The following is a 16659-nucleotide window of genomic DNA, read 5'->3' on the forward strand; positions in this document are numbered from 1 at the left end:
TCAGACTGCTGATCTAACAATGCTGTTACGATTAAACTACCAGTTAAATATAATAACGATCCTTGCCTTGCCATTGCCATGTTCATAGGTGACCTTGACCTGTTTTCTTCAACACGGCCGTTTATTCATTAATGACGATAATGAAATAATAAACAGCGGTTTTAAGTCAAACACAAAAACTAGTTTACAAAACATTTCCACGGAATAAAAATTTATTGCATCACCGAATCTCGGACACGTTTTAGTTTAGAAACAAAAGGTAATATAGTCTGTATAGCGAAATTCATAGAAAATAAAACTTTATGACTTCAGTTTAGGTTGTATTGGAGCGTGGGCGTTAGAGCCTTACGAATCTGCATTCCTGTTCGGTTCTGACTCATGGATGAAACGAAAATAGCTCGGCTTCTCTTTGTAAGAAAGATATCGGGTACAGTGATAATCGTGGGATTACGAGTCGCGCGATTAATACGCATTTTTTTTTGAAGGTGTTCAGGCAGCTCTATAATAGTTCATGGCATGACATGACAAATGAAGAAATAATATTCTTAATGATATTATCTTTAAATTAATACGTGAAGCAGAAACTTAGTACCACTTTTTACGCAAATTGCGCGGACGGAGGAGTTTAAAATTTCTCACACTTATAGAGAACATAGAGAAGGAGTGCAAACTTTTGTTATTGTTGAAGGTCTGTGGTCAGATTGAAAATAGATTAATATTTTTAACTTAAGGTTCAACGTTATTTGCCTAGTGTAGTCTTGGCAAAATCTGTAATTATATAAGTATAATATATACTTATAATACAATATAATAATATATACTTATAATTTCAATTAATTATTGTCGAATTTCGACTATAGAGGGATCACTAGTTACTATAAATAACTAAGCCCAACATCTCAATTATTTGAATTTCATTTTATCTGTTGCTCGTATTTTTGTGATGGGAGGTGGCCATTGAAACCCATCGAAGCTGGGATCACTAGGCAGACGCGCAAATAGGCATTGGACATAAACCAAAATGGGTACAAAAAAAAGCCCTAAACACGTCATTACGGATCCTCCCGATCCATTAACGGTGCTTTTAGGTACCACAAGCACCGGCCACCGTCCTTGCCGAACCCGTCGCTTGCAACGAAGGGCTCGACGAGTAAATTAACCCATAGACACAGCCCAATGAGTTTCTCGCCGGATCTTCTCAGTGGGTCGCGTTTGCGATCCAGTGGTAGATTCTGCGAAGCACTGTTCTTGCTAGGGTCAGTGATAGCAACTCTCCCGGCTTGAGACCCGTAAGCTCATCTACACGTCAAGGAGAAGCTGAAATAGCCTCTCAAGGCTATCAGCATAGGTAGGAAAAATTGCGGGATATTGGCACAGTCACGTAATAAGCTACCACGCACAAGCGCTTTCATAGTTTTCAGGGAGGTTTAACCATCGCGTCACAGAACTTTTAAACTTTATTTACGTTTAAAATTCAGAATAATAAAAGTCAATCACAAAAAAAATAGTTAATATCGCTGTTCGTAAAACTTAAGTTTCAAATTTAGGGGCAGAAATCCTTTGAATATAATTTGATGAAATCAACAAAATCTGTCGACAAACTAATTGAGCTAGTCAGAGCAGCCATTTTAAGAACATTAACCGTTTAATTTCGCGTTTATTATTTTTATTTGTTTTATTTCCGACCTTTCGAATACTTAAAGACTTTTGTCGTCACGGTAGATACTGCCCACTGATCAATGATAATTAATTATTAAAATACGTGTTTATTTTGTCCACCAATAGATGATCGGGTAAGCATTGTGTGATGAACAGTTTTGTTTGCTCTTTGTCTGGGTGTTATCTATATATGTATTTATTAAAAAAAAGAGTACCTATATAAGCACGAGCATACGGCCCACCTGATGGTGAGTGGTTACCGTCGCCTGTGGATTTCATTAATGCCAGGGGTAGATCGAAGCCGCTGCCTACCGTTAAGTATTCTCCACAAGCCTCGTTTGAAGAAGGACATGTCATAGAGCTCGGGAAACACAGTAGATGGGAGCTCATTCTAAAGCCGGATGGTACGTGGCAAAAAAGATCTCTGGAAACGCACTGTGGATGAACGCAGTGGCTCCAGGTATTGATGAACTCTACTCCGGTGGCGGGCGGTGTGATGGTAAAAACGAGATGATGAGATCATCTCAAGCAATTCACAAGAACACTGTCTGATCTAATATATGTCAGTCCAAGGTACCCATAAAAAATTAAGGCCGGATAACCGTGCGCGATTTGTTTTTAATTATTTATGTATTTACATATTTTTATTAATACAAATTACAAATGAAATCTATTTTATGTTAGATTCAAATACAATCATAATTACGATATTTAATAAGGCTGAAAATTATTAAGCCACGTTTCGTTGTGACTTTGGTTTTGTGATTTTAAAAGATTCCTCTGGTATTTACTGTAAATTTTTAGTTATTTTTGGAGTTTACTCCTTTAGAATCGATTTACATATATAGGCCCGGGGTATGAAAATTATGGGGACCAAAATCGTACTAGCATGTCACACGAAATGCGTTATGCGCCTGATTGCGCATGTCACACGAAATGCGTTATCGCAGGTGACGCCGGGCTGCTGGGCCGGCAGTCCCTTCGCTAGAAGTAATAGTGTTCTGTGGGCAGTCCGCCACAAAGCCTCGTACTGATCGCGCGTTTCTCTCATTATTGTATTTTCATATATTTGTTAGTCGTTTGTTTTGTGTCTCGTTAATTTGTTAATAATCTGTAGTGTATCGTGTTGTCGTAATATAGAACTATTTCTCGTATTGTTTCGTTTAATTTTTTATATCCAGTAAACTCCAGTCGTGCGTCGGAGCGGACACACACACTTTTTTTTTTATTGCTTAGATGGATGGACGAGCTCAAAGCCCACCTGGTGTTAAATGGTTACTGGAGCCCATAGACATCTACAACGTAAGTGCACTACCCACCTCGAGATATAAGTTCTAAGATCTCAGTATAGTTACAACGGCTACCCCACCCTTCGAACCGAAACGCATTACTACTTCACGGCGGAAATAGGCGGGGTGGTGGTACCTACCCGTGCGGACTCCCAAGAGGTCCTACCACTAGTGATTAACATGATCGTATTTACAACTTTAGTTCTAGTTACACTGATACACAGACCGATAAGTGCACAATATGAAGCATGTTCACGAGTATATAGTAAGCATAATGTTAACAATGTATTTACATTGTCAATGACAGTGGGCGACGGTTATGTTTAGGACACCTGCTAGGCGGCTCATCGATTCTAAGTACTCCCGCTCCCGCCCCGCACCGCTAAGCCACGAGGTCATCCAAGTCGCCTAATAATATCAATATAAGCTTCTAGTAATAGGGTAACTAGAACATAATAACCAAAGTTCCAATAAGATAATAACTGGGACAAAACAAAACACGCATGGTCATCCTGTCCCAATCTATCCTAGATCCCTGTGTTTGAAGCATAACTCATAAACATACTTATATATGTTTTAATAGAGATAATATACACCCAGACAAAGAGCTAACAAACCTGTTCATCACACAATGTTTGCCTGTGGGAATCGAACCCAAGACCCTCGTCTCCACAGTACTGGACCACCGAACTAGTCAAACTAAGCATTTTTTATTATTGCTTAGATGGGTGGACGAGCACACAGCCCACCTAGTGTTAAGTGGTTACCGGAGCCTATAGACATTTACAACGTAAATTCCGCTACCCACCTTGAAATATGAGTTCTAAGGTCTAAGTATAATGGCTGCCTCACCCTTCAAACTGAAGCGCTTCACGGCAAAAATAAGTTTACATAAATGGTTTCGAACTTGAGTTACGATGTCTGAAAACTTTGATACCCTTTTTTTTTTCGAGCCGGGGGCTGAACCTCCTACGAGGTCCCCGCGCCTAAGGGGCGCGCGAGGTATGTGGGACTCAACGATCTGCAGTTGTTGAGAGCAGACCGCGGGCCCAGGGAATTTTAGGGCCCACCCACTAAACGACTCCCCTGCACTCTTACACCCGACGTCCGATCTCCGTCCGGGGTCAGAGCCCGGTCAGAGTAGGGGGGTTCCCGCGGTCAACACTACAACCAGACACGCGGCGCCACCCCGAGGACGCCCGACCGACGGGTCATCGAGGCGATAGTCGACGACCAACGACGTCGGTATTCGCGGTATGGCAGCCCTACCAGGCCGGCCGGGCGATGCCGCTGGTGTTCCGGGATACCCTGCTGGGCCAGAACCAGCCTGCCGGGTCGGAACGCGATACACCGCCGACCGGGTAAAACTTTGATACAGCAACATTAAACCTGGTTCATGCAGCATCGTGTACTCTTCGAACCAGGTCAAATTTTGTTTTAAGCATATCAGCGGTATGCAGATCTGTCTACGCTGAGATGGTTCGCGCGTGACTATGCCTTACGAGCGTGACTAATGTTCGTGCAAAAAATAACTTTTTTAATTTGCACTTTTATTTATTAATAGCCAATTACTACCGTTACATGAACTGTTTTTGGTCCAATTTCGTTTTTTAATACGTGTAGTAGAGTTATTGATATGGAAAATGTTGTAACTTCACTGGTGGGGGGACCTCTTGTGAGTCCGCGCAGTTAGGTAGCACCGCCCTGCCTATTTCTGCCGTGAAGCAGTAATGCGTTTCGGTTTGTAGGGTGGGGCAGTCGTTGTAACTATACTTGAGACCTTAGAACTTATATCTCAAGGTGGGTGGCGCATTTACGTTGTAGATGTCTATGGGCTCCAGTAACCACTTAACACCAGGTGGGCTGTGAGCTCGTTCACCCATCTAAGCAATAAAAAAAATGTTGTAACTATACTGAGCGTTCCAGCTTCACTAGATGAATAGGTGAGCGACCTTGACGTCTCAACTAGATAGTAGAGAGGTCGCTACAAGACAATGAATTCCCTCGTTGGTTTAGTATTAACTGGCCCAAAATACGCCCGGAATTTAGATTTGTATCCAACAAACTATGCAATATTAATCGAAATTCAACCATAGCACCTCAAGGTTTAGAATGATTTTTTTTATTAAGTTTCCTCTTCACATTACATCTAGCTAGTACCTACACAAAAAGAAATTTGATTGAAAATTAGGGGAGAAGATTGTAAACTGCTCTTTTGACTTCGCCTATTTATGTATAGATTTAGCTTAAGACTTCATGTCTCAAAGGAACATCTTAAAAACAGATGAGTCGCGATAGAGCGTAGTCAAGACCTAGGTCGCGAAGTCTTTATTACGCCTATATTATTTACTGGATTATTTATTAGATTGTTTTATCATATAATTTAAGCCGTGAGGAATGGCCACTTGTGTCAATCCGGCGGGCGACATAGATCCGCGTATGCTAAGAACACGAATTAAATATCCAATATTTAATATGAAATTAGCTGGTATGGTGATGAATCTTCATTAAGTAAATCGTTCGTGAACAAGATGGTTGTCACGTATATAAATATGATATATCCGATTTTTTATTATTGTTTTCACGGACGTCTTCGTTTGGACTACGAATAAACCAGGATTTTTTCTTAAAAGTTACGGAAGCTTTGAGAGTATTGTGTATTTTTAGACAGAAAAATAAACAATTACAAAAAAACTATCAAACTTTATTTGTACAATGAAAAATTACCAACCTAATTTAGTATGACGATATTTGTCATACATCTTTAAAGAAAATTTAAATTGAAAAATATTATCTCACCAAAAGCACTTTTGTCGCGAGTACCCAAGCGAAATTCCACACATTTCGTATTGCACTTGTCAATGTACTACCCATATCGCACTTCATTATTATAATTCGAAATAAAAAAGACAATAAACACAAATAATATCACTGGGTTACGTATCAAATAAATTTATCAACAATTTTATTTATCACCAACACATAATTCTAATTTTCACCTTTATTAAAATTTCTCGTTTGGCGCCTTTAAAGCGTTCTAAATTTCAATTATATTTTTTTTTTAAATGAACCAGACCACACGACACAGAGTGCCCGAAAACAGTGTGTAGGTGTAGGTTTAATTATTATTGTATACTTTACACGGAGAATTTTTTGAAAGTAGACTCAACCAGCGAAACGGCGAAGCATTGAAATTATTGTATCGTCATTGTAAAGCTACGTGTTCACGTGTCCGGGTTTAAGACGCGATAAAGTTGTTTTTTTTTGTTGCCATATTAACAAACTGTTACATACAATTTTCAAATTATTCAATGTTTATTGTAACTCGATGAACTGTATTAAGGATAAAAAGAATATCATAAATCGCTCAGTCATAACAAGTGCAAATTAAACTTCACATTCAAGGAAAATATCGAACGCCCGGAGACAAATAAATCAAAATTTAAAGGAGGTTTGGTATCTCACCTAAATAATTAAGAATAAGACTTTCTAAAATGATGTCCAGCCTCCTATGGAGGAGGAAAGAACTGGAAGTCGAAGAAAACGAAACAGATGAAGCATCATCACTGATCCTTTTAATGATCAGCAAGCTAACAATTATCGACCCAAAGAAGCATTATGGTGAATTAAAGTTGACAAAACAATGACTTGCAATAACGGATTAGACAAGTAAAAATAAAAACGTATTTTCACGAACCGGTCTGAATTACGAGAGTAATTGACACTCGGGACTTGTAATTACGGAGTTATGGCTGACATTTATACGCAATTTTCTTTTTTCATGGAACATTTTGGGTAGTGTTTTTTATCTTATTCGCTGGTAGCCTAAGAGGCTATTCTAGCTAAGTCCGGACAGGTAGGCGAGCTCATGGGTTAATTCTGAGAGGGTTTACGAACGCTAGCCCTAGGAAGAGCAGTGCTTCGCAGAATCTACCACCAGATCGGAATGCCGACCCACTGAGAAGAACCGGCGAAAAACTCATTGGGATAAGGGTAGTGTGTTAAGATGTGGCTTGTATCATCATCGGGTGAGATACTTATGAAGGCAATACGCAGGAAGGAAGAAAACAAAAAGACATTGAGCTATAAGACGACCTATTTTTCAAATTTATTCTAAAACGTTAATACTGATATTTTCAAAGAGCGTTTTTTTTTGTTTTTAGAATCATCTAGAAGATTAGCAAGAGCTCATATGGTGCGTATCATAAGTTCGTGACAATTCGGGAAGTGACTAAAAAGTTTTTTTTAATTGTGATTGAGCTCTGTCGTGTACGGTTATTCTCATCACATGGCCGGTCTCATTTATCATTTTAACATTTAGGTAACGAGCTGTAATTTATCTTATAGTCTAGATAAGCTCTTTCAATTCATTTATAATTACGCAATAATCTGCCCTTGGTTAAAATAAAAATTTAATGTTAAATAGTTGTTATAAATTTATTAATTTATACTAAACCACTTATAGAAACCATTAGTCAATACCATTCGCTAGATACACTATGAACTTTTTTCTGATCCGTTAATGATATTACCTATAATTGAAGTAACATCTGTCATGTATGTGCTTATTGTCAATTTGTCAATGTTTTATGATCGATTTGTTGGTGTAACTAAATAAATAAATACTTTGTTTTTTTAATATTCCGTCTTTTTTTATTGACCTTGCTGGCAGACGAGCATACGGCCCACCTGGTGGCGATTGGTTACCGTTGCCCATGGACATCAGCAATTCCAGGACCAGAGCCAGGCCACTGCCAACCGTTACATTCATTTCATCCATTACAATGGCGATTAAAAATAAAGTGAGTTTCGCTAATGAGCACTCGCCCTAAGAGCGAGTTACTTTCTCGACATATCGTTAAGACAGACAGCCTAAACTTTTGGCGCGTTGTAAACAGCTGCGCGGGTCTCTTGTTCTAATTAGTTGTAAGATTAAATAACCAACACGTCGATGTATTTAGTTGACTTGGATGACAAAGAAGAAATGGACACGGACAAATAATTTAAGGTATATAACAAAATCTAAGCATGTTACAGTGAATGAATATATTTAGTAGATGCCTTAATTCTGATTCTCACTTTGACGTGTAAGACATATGTCTTAATTGTATCGTATCATGGTTTAATTTCCCTCAAAACGTAGCAGGTGATCGCTTGCGCCAGACAAACGTATGATGATTGAAACTTTAAAAGTACAATTTTCTAAGTTGTCATAGTGTTGGGATAATAAGTGAAGAGGTATGGGGACGGATTTTTTTTTTTTTGGTCTTGAGGAAATCGCCGGACTTCCGCCCTCCCCTGGGGATGGAGGGCGGGGCATGTCAGAGTCGAACTGACTAAAACCTCCTGTCGCTCAACAACCCGCGTCCGAACCTCGCACGAGACAGAACCCATGAAAAGACAAAGGGGGGAAAGTGAAACGTTTAGTGCGGAGTACATCTCTCCCATCACCCTCCCCCTCGGGACGCCGGACCGGCGGTCGTCGGCGCCACGACCACCAGCCCTCTCGGTCGGCAGGCTATCCGAAGCCCACCTAGATGGCGCCGGTTAGAGTGAGCTATCCTACGGAATACCCCGCTGGACCAGAACCAACGTGGGTCGAGGATAGCCGGCCTTCCATCACCCGGATGCTCTTGCGTAAAACGCGTGCAGAGCAGCTTGCACGTCGTCTTCTTAGGCCCCCCTCGCCGGTCCCCAGACCGACATGTGAGAAGAGTAGGAGGACTTAAGGAAGAGGAGGATCTTCCAGTAGCCTCTAGGAGCTATTCTGACTTCACCCTGACTGATGGGCGAGCTCGCAGGACTCAGCTAAAGAGTTTGCTAACATATGCCTCAGCAAGAGCAGTGCTTTGCTGTATCTCCTAAAAGATCGGAATCGTGATCCATTACGAATATAAAGCCCGCAAAAATTATAATATGCGTAATTATTGGAGGTAGGACGTTTTGTGAGCCCACACGGATAGGTGCTACCACCCCGCCTATTTCTGCCGTGATGCGTTTCGGTTTGAAGGGTGGGACAGCCGTTGTAACTATACTGAGACCTTAGAACTCTTAACTAGGCAGCGGCATTTACGTTGTAAATGTGTATGAGCTCCGGTAACCATTTAACATCAGGTGGGCCGTAAATTCGTCCACTCACCTACCCAATAAATAAATAAAAAAATATAATTTAACTAACACAGATCGCTAAAAGTTCAAAGAAAGATTCGCGAGATCGTCTTAAGCTCTCTAAGGAATAGATAGAGAAACTGCAAAACATTATTGATAAAAATATAAAGTATATACTTACGTAAGTAGTCTAGACAAATCTCAAGATAGATCGCCTCGTGTACAATAATGTCAGGGCCGTTAACATTTACTCAAATCTTTTTTATTTTATAAAATCAAAAAGAATTTAATTAGATATTGGCTTTTAGGATCGTGTAAGTCAAGGCTGCAAAATTTAGAAATTAGTTAGCTCTCAGCCCGCTACTTTACCCGCGTGGATGTCATTTATATCGCATTAACCGAGAGCAGTGGTTAGCTGAGGGTAGTCTTATATTCTTTCCCAAGAATCAAATTCTATTTACATACCAAATTTCATTAAAATCGATTAAATAATGATGGTTCCCAAACTTTACAGACAGAGTAATGTTCGTATTAGTAATCTGATTAGCTATGTCACTCTTAACATGTAACGTATAAAAAAAAGTTCTTTGCAGCATTCGGATTTAATGTATTAAGGCCTATATTGTACTCCGAATTAATCCCTCTATATCTGTGAAAATCCCTTCATTGATTTCTGACAGTACGAACAAACAGTTTCTACTTATACTCTATTGCACTTTTTTAAAGGGGGTAATCCTAGTAATAGTTGTAGGTCACGTGGAAGGAAAGAGAAGTCGAGGAAGATTGCCAACCAGGCGGACGGACATTGTCAAGGAGGCCACAAACACCAGCGTCCCGGGCGCCATTAAGCAGGCCGAATGCAGGCAATATTGGAGGAAGCTGGTGCAAAAACTGGACCAAGGCGGTCACGACCCTCAGTAATGAGGAAACGACAAAGAAGAAGAAGAATCCTTTAAATTTTCTTACTTCGCTTCGATGTAGACACTATTGTACTGTTCTCTTATATCTATTGATTATTAATGGAACTACTACCTATGTCTACCCTTGTGGCCGTGACTGCAGATTTCGGGGGCAGTTTGAAATCTAATGTTCCATGAACTCATCTGTCCAAATTATCATCATCGTTCTCCGGCCCTTCTCCCCAGTCACCTGGGGTCGGCGCAACATGCTTTCTCCTTCCATACTCTTCTATCATATACCATTTCTTCGCTCACTCCCCTCTTGCACATATCTTCTTTCGCGCAATCCATCCTTTTCTTCTTAGGTCTACCTCTTCCTCTATATCCTTCCACATTCATAGTTAACATTCTCTTACCAACCTCATTTTCATTTCGTCTCATCACATATCCATACCATCCCAAACGCGCGCTTCTCAGCTTCTCTATCACAGGTGCCACTTTCAGACTTTTTTTATTGCCCTTGTAGGCAGACGAGCATACGGCCCACCTGATGGTGAGTGGTTACCGTCGCCCATGGACTTCAGCAATGCCAGGGGCAGAGCCAAGCCGCTGCCTACCGCTGTTCTGTACTTCTTCTAACTGTCTAAGCTCTGTCTAAATTATATTATACTAAAAACTGTTTTACTCATACGTACCGTGAACAGTTGAATTCAAATTTACTAGTTATTTATTAGCCATTCATTTACCTCGTAGTGAAAAACAATTTGCCTTGTGGTTTCAGTTCAAAACAAATAACACATCATATGCCTAAAATAATTCACTAACGGATTAAGTAGAACGCGTTATTTGAGTCATCGAATTGGTTCGAATGATAGATTCAGTACCGTCGATATTTATTATGATTTTTCTAACGACACGAACAAAGATATACTACAAAACGTATCTAATTATTTTGTAAGTCAAAACCAATATTTGAGAGCTGAAAGGCCATGAAGATTTTAGCCACATTTTTGCAATTTTAGAGGGGAGCCATTAAGAGTTTAAAATTTAGAAAAAAATATCACAGCAAAAAAGCTTCTTTAGCTATTTGAATGGAGTAAACTTAATTGAAGTTCAATTAAAAACGTCGAACTATCGATGCTATTACCAAATATAACGGAACTTTAATTACAAAGATAAATCTCGCGTATTAGGCGAAAGATCTTACTTATAAACCTTCACCCTCCGATATTATGGCAACACGTGTTTATTTATACTACAGGTCCCGCAGTAGTCGAAATTCGACTATAATTAATTGGAATTGTAAGTTTGTACACTATGATTCTATTTTATACAAATTTCGCCAAGACTACACTATAAAAAATATTAACAAAGACAAACAATATTTAATCTATTCTCAATTTGACAACAGACGTCAAGAACAAAAGTTTGACAATAAAGGTTTAGATAGATAAATAGTATGCATTCGTGTGTGCGTTAAATACATGGTATGTAGTGTGTAATGTTTTCTTTATTGATTTAAAGTATCTTTTATGCATTATTTTAAAAAAATATTAGCATTGTGCACTTCTTCTCTATATTCTCTATAAGTATGGAAAATTTCATACTCCTCCGTCCGCGCAATTTTCGCAAAAAGGGATACAAATTTTTTGCTTCACGTATATAGATATAAAGAACGTTCGCAATTTATTCAGGCAAACCTATGTGTCCGTGTATAACGGACATATTACAGAAAGATTATTGTCACTACATACAATTTGATAAGTAGATGCTGTCTGGAAGTTGGCAATATTGGTGCAGTGGAATTTAAATCATATTAGGGGTGGTACTCCATACATGGGTATCCAATGCTTGAAAATGGAGATAGGATTAATGATTTGCAAATGATAACCACTTCTATGATTAGTGCTGAAATAAAAAAAAAAACTATGCTGTTTAGTTTTAGTATAGTTCAGTGATATAACTGAATAAATTTCAAATAAGATATGGAGTACATTCAGTTACTAGTTAATTTTTATTTATTGACTATATTACTTTGACTATAAATATCAATAGATTCCCTAGACGTAACAAATCATTGTGTGCAACACAACACTTGATTGGTTATTAACTTGAATCAAATAAATAAAAAATAATATTTTTTTCGGTCTAGAAATAAAACAATTTCTTCACTCTAAAATCAACTAATAAAACCATATAAATACTTGATGTTGGATTTAAAAAAAAATCCTTAGTTCGAATCCCGATTCGTTGCCAAGCAAGAAATCCAGTTATCGATCAGATGTTTTATGAGTCACTCAAACTTGTTTCCACACTACAGAATATACGATAAACGCACTAAATTCGAAAGAGATTCTACTAAGAACCTTGACCGCTGTAACAACACACACACGAACAACACAAGACTCTATTAATTAAGCACAAAGAGACACCACTGTTTGCTAATAAGGCGGGATGCGAACTGGCGTGTGTGAATCATCTTTAGGAAGAATAAATAGAAAAAAAAATGCGAGTCGAGAGCAAAGTTAGCGCGGCGGGTTTTTTATTTAAAAACGTCAGTGGGCACGAGAGCAGAACCGACCACGATGCCTGCGCCGTGTAACTGTATGCCCGACGATACATGCATACAGTTTACCGTCTGTTAAATTCTGCATCCAAACGCTGACAGATGAGATAACATTATCGAGAGCTTTGGCACTTTGGAAAGATTTTTTATTTATTGCTTAGACGGGTGGACGAGCTCACAGCCCACCTGGTGTTAAGTGGTTATTGGAGCCCATAGACATCTACAACGTAAATGCGCCACCTACCTTGAGATATAAGTTCTAAGGTCTCAATTATAGTTACAACGGCTGCCCCACCCTTCAAACCGAAACGCGTTACTGCTTCACGGCAGAAATAGGCAGGGTGGTGGTACCTACCCGTGCGGACTTACAACAGGTCCTACCACCAGGAATTACGCAAATTATAATTTTGCGGGTTTGTTTTTTTATTACACAATGTTATTCCTTCACCGTGGAAGTGAACAATCGTGAACAATTGTTGAGTACGTATTTCATTAGAAAAATTGGTACCCGCTTAGGATTCGAACACCGGTGCATCGCCTCAACACGTATGCACCGGACGTCTTTTTTTTTTTTTATTGCCCTTGTAGGCAGACGAGCATACGGCCCACCTGATGGTGAGTGGTTACCGTCGCCCATGGACTTCAGCAATGCCAGGGGCAGAGCCAAGCCGCTGCCTACCGCTTAATACTCTCCACAAGCCTCGTTTAAAGAAGGACATGTCATAGCGCTCGGGAAACACCGTGGAAGGGAGCTCATTCCATAGCCGGATGGTACGTGGCAAAAAAGACCTCTGGAAACGCACTGTGGATGACCGCAGTGGCTCCAGGTAGTATGGATGAACTCTACTCCGGTGGCGGCCGGTGCGATGGTAAAAACGAGATGCCGGTATCATCTCGAACAATTCCTCAGAGTACTCCCCATGGAACATACGATACAAAATACAGAGGGAACCGAAGTCCCTCCGCAGACCCAGAGGTTCCAAACGATCTGTGAAAATGGGATTATCGACAATCCGAACGGCCCTCCTTATCCCTCGTCTTATCCTTTAGGGCACGACGACTATAAAAGATCACATTAGATGTTTAATTTGACGCTGATATCGTTAAAGGACATTTTTAATAACAGTTGAACAGATATTTGTTCTATTCATCTCGTATGATTGAACGCGAAATCGAATGTTTATCTTAATGGTGATAAAAATTAAGGGGACGAAAGCGGGAAGCTGCCAAGATAAGTATTACTAAGGGGCGGCGTCGGAGAGACGGCTGACTATAAACCTAAGTCGTAACAACCGGTCGTATTGCGCGAAGATCGTATTAGTAATATGTGGAGAAAATATTCTGAATTTTTTTTATTGCTTTAATTCATTCGCAATTACATCGTACATCGGTTGCACGTCTTCCAAACAGGCGTGTATAACTTCTGCGTCATAGCTTGTCGAGGGGTTAAGTCAGAGTCATGTCTATTTATGGTTTTGTCTTGGGTTACAAAAAACCTATGATGTTTTAATTATGGTCATCCGTGACGCCCACTGGCTAGATGGTGCGATGACCTCCGCACGGTGGCCGGCAAGAAGTGGATGAGGAGAGCCGCAGATCGGGCTCAGTGGTGTGCATTGGGAGAGGCCTATGTCCAGCAGTGGACGACTGTGGGCTGTTGATGATGATGATGATGATGATGTGATCAACGAAAGCTGCTAGTTATTCATAACATCAGAAATAATAACACGAATACTAAATGTTAAATTAAGCCATAAAAAAGTTTATTTTCCCCCTAACTATTCGCTAATAGCGTAAGAAGTAAGAGGTTATTCCAGGTACGCCCGGACGCGTAGGTGAGCTCTCATGGGCTCGGCCTGAGAGAAATTGCTAGCACTAGCCCCAACAAGAGCAGTGCTTCGCAGAATCTACCACCGGATCGGAATTGCGACCCACTGAGAAAATCCGGCGAGAAACTCAGTGGGCTGTTTCTCTGGTTTAGGATAGATTCAATTGTGCCTACAACTTGCAAAAACTAAAGAATAGTATGGTATTTTCCCAGACGAAACGCGTTTAAAGGAACACACTCCCGTTATTCGATGTGTTTATTCTCTATTATATAGCCCGAGATCTGCTTGACTAAATAGAAAAGATTACACACGTGTAGGCACATAAAATAACTAACAGCAAAACTGTTTTAGAAACAGCTGATATTCGTCCGTATCGAAACATAATTAATTATGCTTACTCGTAAGTGAGTCAGTTCTGAATCATAAACGTTTCTCTTACGACAATAAGCGTGCCTGTTTCATATCAAAAGGAGATTTGAATCAATTCAATTTGACGTGCGCCCCGCGTTTGTAATATCACTATAATTTAATTTATAGGTTAACGATCGAAGTGCTTTTGTTTTCATGATTTTAAAATCGGAAAAGTTTTTCTTAGGTTTTTTGGGTGTTATCGTCTGAAAGAAAGCCGTCGTGGCTTACGTCAGAATGTTCGTGCTAGTTTTATTTACTAATTACGCGATCTTATTACCGGTATTATTGACGATTGATAATAAGCAAACAACCCGTCCGAAATCCCTCAGTGCTTTAAGACAAAAGTGTAGAACCAATGTGCGTTACCAGTGATAGCTTACGGTTCCGAGACATGGTGCTTCACAAGGGATCTTTTTAGGAAGCTCAGTGTCACGCAGCGAGCTATAGAGATGGCTATGCTTTACGAGACTGAATCAGAAATGAGGAGATCCGCAGAACAACCAAAGTTGCCGACACAGCCCGTAAGATTAGCAAGCTGAAGTGGCAGTGGGTAGGTCACATAGCGCGAAATTCGAACGGCCGATGGAGCAGAAGGATCCTCGAGTGGAGACCACGTATTGGCAAGCGCAGTGTGGGACAACCACCTATTAGAAGGGCTCACCACCTGTTGAACATCGCTGGGTCACGTTGGATGCAGGTGGCAACGGACCGGCCGCACTGGACATCACTTGGAGATGCCTATGTTCAGCAGTGGACAGGCTGAGACGATGATGATATCAAAGGATGGTGGGAATTTGAGAAGCATAAATATTATTAAATCACACTGCTCTTCATGCGTTTCGAATTTGCCGCAAATTCGAAGCACCAGTCACGATTGGAATAACAGTCCTTTCAAACCAAACGATTGCTTCTCGTAGGCACATTAACCCACTGAGTTTCTCGCCGGATCCACTCAAATTCTGCAAAGCACTCGCAACTTTCTCAGGTCTGAGCTCACATACCAGCCATTGCGTAGCTGGAATAGATCCTGATGATACCAGCGATAAGGTAGGTAAAATTATCGGTCCATTTACCAATAACAAAGAAAATAACTGATTCTTCGGACTCGAATTAGATATAACCTTGAGATATAAGTTCTAAGATCTCAGTATAGTTACAACGGCTGCCCTACCCTTCAGAGCGAAACGCATTACTGCTTCACGGCAGAAATATGCAGGGCGGTGGTATTTACCCGCGCGGATTCACAAGACGTCCTACCACCAGTAATTACACAAATTATAATTTTGCGGGTTTGATTTTTATTACACGATGTTATTCCTTCACCGTGGAAGTCAATCGCGAACATTTGTTGAGTACGTACTTCATTAGAAAAATTGGTACCCGCCTGCGGGATTCGAACATCGGTGCATCGCTCAACACGAATGCACCGGACGTCTTATCCTTTAGGCCACAACGACATGTAAAACAAACATCTTTATATTGAAGTGATTATATTATTACTACGGGTGTCGTCTAGGACGCTCTCCGCTAAGTTCACTTCAATCAATATAACTCCAGCTGCGAAACAGCTTGCACATTTTAGCGTGACATTTCAAAATATGACGTGGTGTTTTTTTTAATTCGCTTTCTATTAGTACATATCGACGCTTGAAAGGCAAACGTGACTAAGCGACAATGCGTGAACTTTACAGTAGACTAATTTAAAGTTGAAATATAATAGCCGGCAAACTTCTTGAGCATTTGTTGACGTAGTGGGGGTAAGTTTGCGCATGGTACACTCACGTGCAAAAACATTATTTACGCTGCGTCATAATGCAATTAAATTATTAAAATCAACATATGTATTTATTTATATATTTATTAGAACATCAACAAAAAATATAGGTTAATAATTGTAA

The 16659-nt window shown here is 40.0% G+C and overlaps 1 protein-coding gene across 16 annotated transcripts in view; it reads right to left on the reverse strand.

Annotated features, from left to right (window-relative positions):
* LOC101738072 (uncharacterized) overlaps window positions 1-16659 on the reverse strand; it is a 161721-nt gene that overhangs the window by 41874 nt on the left and 103188 nt on the right. For 3 of the 16 annotated variants that reach the window (XM_062672182.1, XM_062672172.1, XM_062672175.1), the window contains exon 1: window positions 12322-12558. The exons of 3 other annotated variants lie outside the window; for them this stretch is intronic. The gene's annotated coding sequence lies outside the window, so the exon portion shown is untranslated. Of the gene's footprint in view, window positions 1-10650; window positions 10776-12159; window positions 12587-16659 lie in introns of those variants that run through there. 10 more of the 16 variants (XM_062672184.1, XM_062672179.1, XM_062672181.1 and 7 more) reach the window with 8 other exon arrangements.

Source organism: Bombyx mori, chromosome 14, assembly GCF_030269925.1.
Source record: "Bombyx mori chromosome 14, ASM3026992v2".
In the NCBI taxonomy this organism is placed as follows: Eukaryota; Metazoa; Arthropoda; class Insecta; order Lepidoptera; family Bombycidae; genus Bombyx; species Bombyx mori.